This window comes from Salvia hispanica, chromosome 1, assembly GCF_029641045.1.
Source record: "Salvia hispanica isolate PSC_SH4W2 chromosome 1, Shi_PSC_v1, whole genome shotgun sequence".
Classification (NCBI taxonomy): domain Eukaryota; kingdom Viridiplantae; phylum Streptophyta; class Magnoliopsida; order Lamiales; family Lamiaceae; genus Salvia; species Salvia hispanica.
Window position 1 is genome coordinate 22,263,125 of NC_142692.1, and position 5,518 is coordinate 22,268,642.

Consider the following 5,518-nt stretch of genomic DNA (forward strand, 5'->3'; position numbering starts at 1 on the left):
CTTTTCCCGAGTAGCACTCCATATCCTATCGTTCCCATGAGATAGTGCACAATTCTCAATGAAGCATCCAAGTGATTCTGTTGAGGACGATGCATGAATTGGCTCACCACTCCAACAACATATACAATGTCAGGTCTTGTATGAGACAGGTAAATGAGTTTGCCAACCAGTCGTTGATATTCTTCTCGGTTTGCTAACTTGGCGTTTGTCTTCAAATTTCAATCCATGATTCACCATCATTGGAATGTCTACTGGTTTGCAGTCCAATAGTCCAATTTCTGCTAGTAGATCGAGCACATACTTCTTCTGCCGTAAAAATATCCCTTTCTTTGACCAAAGCACTTCTATTCCCAAAAATATTTGAGGGGCCCAAGGTCCTTCATCTCAAACTCTTGAAATAAGTTTGCTCGCAGATTACTGATTTCTTCTTCATCATCCCCCGAAATGATCATGTCGTCCACATAAATTAGCAGACAAGTCACTTTCTCTCCTTGCTTCTTCAAAAACAGAGTATGATCTGAATGACTTTGGATGTACCCATACTTCTCCATTGCCTGTGAGAATCTGCCAAACCATACTCTTGGTGACTACTTTAGTCCATACAAAGTTTTCCTCAACCTGTACACCTTACTGCCCCTGAGTATTCAGGTGGCATCTCCATGTAGACTTCTTGATTTTTTTTCAATCCGTCATGCAAAAATGCGTTGGTCACATCAAACTGGTGTAGAGGCCAGCCTTTGCATGCAACCACTGCCAACAATGTTCTAACTGTGCTCATTTTTGCCACTGGAGAGAAAGAGTCTTCATAATCTACTCCATATGTCTGTGTGTACCCTTTTTCCACTAGTCTAGCTTTGTATCGCTCAATTGATCCGTCAGCTCGTCTCTTGATGGTGAATATCCAACGGCATCCTACTGGTTTCTTTCATTCTGGCAAATTGCATTCTTCCCAAGTGTTATTTTTGATAAGTGCATCCATCTCCTTTTTCATTGCTTCTCGCCAGTGTTTGTGCTTCACTGCCTCTATCCAAGAACACGAAATTTCCTCGTCTTCATATAGGGCTGCCTCAAATGCCTGTGCCATTTCTGTTAGGTAGCTTTGTGCAGTATTGACAATAGAATACTGAGTTTTCCTTCCTTTCCACTCCGGTGAGTATCTCTTAGGGGATATTCCTCTGGTGCTTCGTATATGTAGTATAAATCCTCCCATCTCGCATCCACTTGTTTCCACTGGTTCATTGCTTGCAGTAGTTTCCCGTCTCAGATCATTAACATCAACAATATCGCTTACCATAGGAATCACAGGCGGAGAAGATGGTGTAGGAATGTCACTCAACTCCTCAGGCTATGTATGAGACTCTGTAGATGGCCCGTTGGTACTGCAGTTCACTTCGTCTAGTGGACCAACTTCAGTCACATGGTCTGTGGTTGGCAAGCTAAGATTATCATGAAGGTGTGTTTGTGGCGGGGAACAACTGAGCGGGTCTCTAAGTGGTATATGATCACTCTCCTCCCCCTGACCGCGAGGTTGGGTAAAGAAATACTCACTTTCAACGAAATCACAATTCATTGTGATATATAGGTGTTTGGCTTTTGGATCATAGCAGCGATATCCTTTTTGGTTTGTTCTGTACCCCAAGAAAACACATTTAACAGAGCGGGGAGCAAGTTTAGATCGGTCATGTTTTGGGATATGGACATAAACAGTACAGCCAAAGACCCGGGGTTCAAGGTTAAGTGGTGGTGGTATTTGGTGCATGGTTGACAAAACATCAATGGGTTTTTCTAGGTTTAGGATGCGGGTAGGTAATCTGTTTATGAGGTAGACTGATGAGGCTAAAGCTTCGGACCAGAAAATTTTTGGAACCCTAGACTCAATCACAAGGACTCTAGTCATTTCGAGGAGAGTCCTATTCTTTCGTTCAGCTACCCCATTTTGTTCTAGAGTGTGTGGACAGGTTGTTTGATGTATTATTCCCCTTTCAGAAAAATATTTTTGCATATTGGCATTAACGAATTCACCCCCATTGTTTGGCCTAAGGATTTTATTGTTTTTCCATATTGATTGTGCACGAGAGTATAAAACAAGCAAAATTTGTCAAAGACCTTAGATTTAGACTTCAAAAAGTAAACCCAAGACATACGAGTGCAATCATCAATAAACAGAACAAAATATTTAAATCCTAGACCTCCCACCACAGGGGCGGGACCCCAAACATCAGAGTGAACAATGGAAAAAGGAATCTTCTCACGGGTATTACTAAATTTAAACGTGTGTCTGTGGCTCTTGGCCAAAAAACAAGTTTCACAATTCAAATGGGAAAGGTTGCTAGTAAATTTAGGAAACAGTAAATGTAAATATCCTATAGATGGATGTCCTAACCGGCGATACCAAATCCAGGCTTGTGATGAAGTCGGTCCGTGAGTCAGCATCGCAGTACCATGGTGGGCCATCTTGTCTACATAATAAAGCCCTCGTCGTTCAGTGCCACGCCCAATCATCGTCTCCGTCTTGATATCCTGTAATTCACGACTGCATTAGTAGATTACAATGGAGTTCTCTAGTAACATGACTGACTGAGACTAGTTTATTAGCCAGAGAAAGGACATAGAGACAGTTCGAAAGTCGCAAAGTGGGCGACAGTGTGATAGTGCCTGCTCCTGCAACAGGTATTTGTTGGGGTTTTGGTGCCCCTTGCACAGCGGAAGACTTGTACAAAACAAATAAATCAGACAAAGATCTATTTGACCGATTATGCGATTAATCAATTCACATGTTAAACAGATAATTGCATGCTAGAACGCAAATAATTCATGCTTAGAAAATATAAATCCTAAACATGATTTCTACGGTTTAGGGTTACCGATTTTGATTCTCCAAAGAATCGACGATTGCTCGCGCCTTCTCCACGATGATGATCTTCGAATACTAGACCATAAATCTTCTCTCTGGTTCCCGAACTGTACTCCAATATCAGTGTGGGCTGATCTTACTAGAATACTAGGACTTAAATAAAGAAGACAGAAGAAATCCTTTTGGGAATAGGTGAAGAATTCGAAATCCTCCACAGCTGGAGAGTTCGAAATTTTTGAAAAATTTGAGAATAAAACTTGTGATCATTCTGTCTCCTTTATTCTCCTATTTATATTAAGTTCCTTTTGGGCCCAGACAGGGATCTATGGAAGGTTTTGGATATGGGCTCATCCAATTTACTTTTTACAAATTAAATTGAACCCACAATTTAATATAAGTTATAATTGGAATATTACGAGCAGCCACTACAGAAGTAATATTGAACTCTCCCCATCCAAATCCTAAATTACAAGTAATCCGGGTTTCCGTTGTTTATTATTTATTTCCCGCGCTTAAGATATAAATGTCAATTAATTAATTAATGTCTGCTATGGACTTAATTAATTAATATCTTATTAATTCCAAGAGTGGACTTAGCAAGAAACATTTATTTATTATTCATAGAGTAATAAAACTCCAACTGGCCAGTTTTCCGAATAATAAAACCTTGTTCGAGCTCCTCTTGATGACATTATCAAACGAGACTCACCTCGCGCACGTTTCAACATAATAGCAATCCTAGCACCGCTAGATATTAATCACCACTACCCAATATATCAGGATTATTGGGTTGCGAAAAACCCGCACCATTTGATAAGTCAAAGTAGTGCATAATCAATACCGTATGCTCAATACTAACATATGTAGATTAAGAAATAATATTTTATCAAGACCTAGTCTTTCAGTAGATAACATAAAGACACTTCTTGCTGTTAGATCCGTTCAGTGCTATACCACACCAATGTCATCTTATTTCAATAAGGCTTAGAAATATGCGGACTGACATTGCAACCTTTCACGATAGGTAGCCAAAGCCTATCTAGGTTGTGAAATTCTTCTTTTTCTTTTGCAAAGCATTGCATAGATCTGACCGTGTTACCTTAAAGTGGACGACGCCCACAACCGGTCTACAAAGCAAAAGACTTAGACTTTGTTTACTTCTTATGCATTCAAATGTTTGTAAAACATCTTATAAATGCACAAGCAAACACAATGTAATAATAATAGTGATTCTATTCGTGCGAGACTGCTCGAATAATACTGAATCGGGTTAAAAGTGGATTGTAGAGTTTTACGTATACAAGCAAGATTCTATTCGCGCGAAACTTGCTCGAAACATGCTTTTCAGTATACCAAACCTAACAGTATTGTATGCCCATTTGTTGTGCGAACAAAACTTTTTCGAGAGTCAGAGATGTTAGTGAAATCAGACGCATCAAAAGACATCTTTCTGTCGCGCCACAGTCAAAAATCCAATTCTTGTCTGTGTCCGTGAAAATAGTGACAGAGGAATTTGCTAGGGCCTGGAACGAATCGTTGCAGCGAATATTTGGTGTAAAATCAAGGCTGGGAATTTTTTTTACAGCTTTTCCGAAAGTTTTTAGAGCTGGGATGTTTTTTGGCAATAAGTTGGGGCTGGGGGGGGGGTGTCTGTGTGACATATGTGTTTGCGGGGGTCGAATTTGGGAGGAATTTGTGAGGTGGGGTAACTGGGGTAATATATGAGTTTTTATAGGGTGGTTTTGGGAGATATTTCTAGGGTGGGGTTTATGGTGTAATATACCCAAAGTACTGGGGCTAAATGATAGTATCTCATTAGTGAGGGGTTTAATCCTCAAAGCACTACCTGAACACGTAAAAGCCCTAGCCGCTGAACATACTCCGTCTTCTCCGCCCCGCTGCTCCTCGCATGTGCCGCCGTGCGTCGCGCCGGCGCTGCCCGTCAACTCGCCGACGTTGGCAGCCCAGTCGCTGGTCACGGTGGCGACTCGTCCTCCCCGATTCGATGCCCGTGTTGCTCTGTTTGTTTCATCTCGTCCCACCAATCGGGAAATCCGATTAGTAGGAAGCAGCCATCCTTAGTGTGTTTCTTACCACCGCAATGGGTACAGGTGAGGCGGCTTCGGTCATCGTCCGGTCGTTTCTGCCACGGACGTTGCGCCGTCTTTTGTCCAGTATTTGGGCGGCTTCGAAACGAGTCCAGAAGCGAGACCGGCAGGATTCTGAGATGTGTCGATTCCTTTGATTTGGTTGTTGACCGATTCCCGTCGGACGCGTGCGTATGCTTCGCGTGCTGATGGCAATGGATCATGCCTGATGATTTCTTTTTTTACAGATTCATACTTGTCATCCAGTGCGGTAACAAATTGGTATAGCCGCAATCGTTCCTTTGTCATTGGTATTGGCTCCTTGCGATCAATTGCAATCCACAGTTTCTGGAATTTATTCCAAAGGCTCTCGAGGGACATTTCATCCTGTTTAATTGTGTTTGTCTATCGATGAAGGTCATACACCTGAACGGGGTCTGCGCCGCTGCCGTAGGTGATGGCCAGCCCGTCCCAGAGTTCATTGGATGTTGTGTATTGTGAAACCTCGTTCACAAGATTCACCGCCATGTTGTTGATAATCCAAGTGAAGATGTAGTGGTCTCGTTGCTGCCATTGT

The 5,518-nt window shown here is 41.9% G+C and overlaps 1 pseudogene; it reads right to left on the minus strand.

Moving 5' to 3' along the window:
- Positions 1 to 4,584: 4,584 nt before the first annotated feature.
- Positions 4,585 to 5,518, minus strand: LOC148933447 (uncharacterized; annotated as a pseudogene).